Genomic DNA, 1,330 nt, shown 5'->3' with positions numbered 1-1,330 from the left:
CAGTGAGTAGTGGCGTTGCCTCTGGATTAACAGGACCCCGTGGTATGGAGGGCTGGATGAATAGTAGACGATGGAGGGGTGCCCGTGGAGGGGTGGTTGAACAGGACCCCGTGGTGTGGACGGCTAGATGAACAGTAGACGGTGGAGGGGTGCCCGTGGAGGGGTGGTTGAACAGTAGCCGGTGGAGTAGCGCGCGGTGGAGGCTGGATGAACAGGAGCCCGTGGAGGCTGGAGGAGGTCGACGGTAGCCCGTGGAGGCTGGAGGAGGTCGACGGTGGAGATGAACAGTATCCCGTGGAGTCCCGTTTTGCGTTACGCCATGCCCCTCCCAATGAATAGGACCCCCGTTTTGACCGTAGGAGGTCCGTTTCCTCCGTTTTGCGGTATGCCACATCCCTCCCGATCAACAGGACCCCCGTTTCGACCGTAGGAGGTCCGTTTCATCCGTTTTGTGGTACGCCACACCCCTCCTGATCAACAGGACCCCCATTTCGACCGTAGGAGGTTTGTTTCCTCCGTTTTGTGGTACGCCACACCCCTCCCGATCAACAGGACCCCCTTTTCAACTGTAGGAGGTCCATTTCGTCCGTTTTGCGGTACGCCACACCCCTCCTGATCAACAGGACCCCGTTCCGAATGTAGGAGGTCTGTTTCCTCTGTTCTACGGTACGCCAGGCCTCGTTTCCATCGCCTGTTTCGCCCAAGTCGCCCCGATGAACACGACCACGCATTCCGTTCCGACCCAGACGGTTGGCTCCCACGCGCTCCGTTGCCTCTCGATGAACACAACACATTCCGTTGCCTCCCCATGAAAACGAGGCATTCTGTTGCCTCCCCATGAACACGACGCATTCTGTTGCCTCCCCATGAACATGACGCATTCCGTTGCCTCCCCATGAACACGACGCATTTCGTTGCCTCCCCTTGAACACGACGAAGACGCTGTTTCTCCGTTCCGACCCAGCCATGTACACGAGCCCTGGCCGTACGTATGCGTGAGTAGGTGTTTGAGACCCTGCCCGTATGTACATACGTGCCGTATTTTCTTTCTTGCACCCTGGCCGTTGTACGTACGTGTACATGCTACGTGTGCGCCTCTACTACGACACGTGCGCGCCTCTACAATGACCAGTATGTCCGTACACGTTCGCGACTGACAACGCTACGTACGCTTCGACCAGGTGGGTCCCGACTGTCAGGCACTTCCTTGCCTGCGAAGATGTAGCTGGTGGGTCCCAGCAGTCAGGGGGGCGAATCGTTTTGGTTTTTTTGCCCGGACGCACTTCCTTGCGTGCGAAGGTGTAGCTGCTGGGTCCTAGCAGTCAGGGGG

Source organism: Triticum dicoccoides, chromosome 4B (genome assembly GCF_002162155.2).
Source record: "Triticum dicoccoides isolate Atlit2015 ecotype Zavitan chromosome 4B, WEW_v2.0, whole genome shotgun sequence".
NCBI classification, from domain to species: Eukaryota; Viridiplantae; Streptophyta; class Magnoliopsida; order Poales; family Poaceae; genus Triticum; species Triticum dicoccoides.
Note: the sequence above shows the minus strand (reverse complement) of the source record.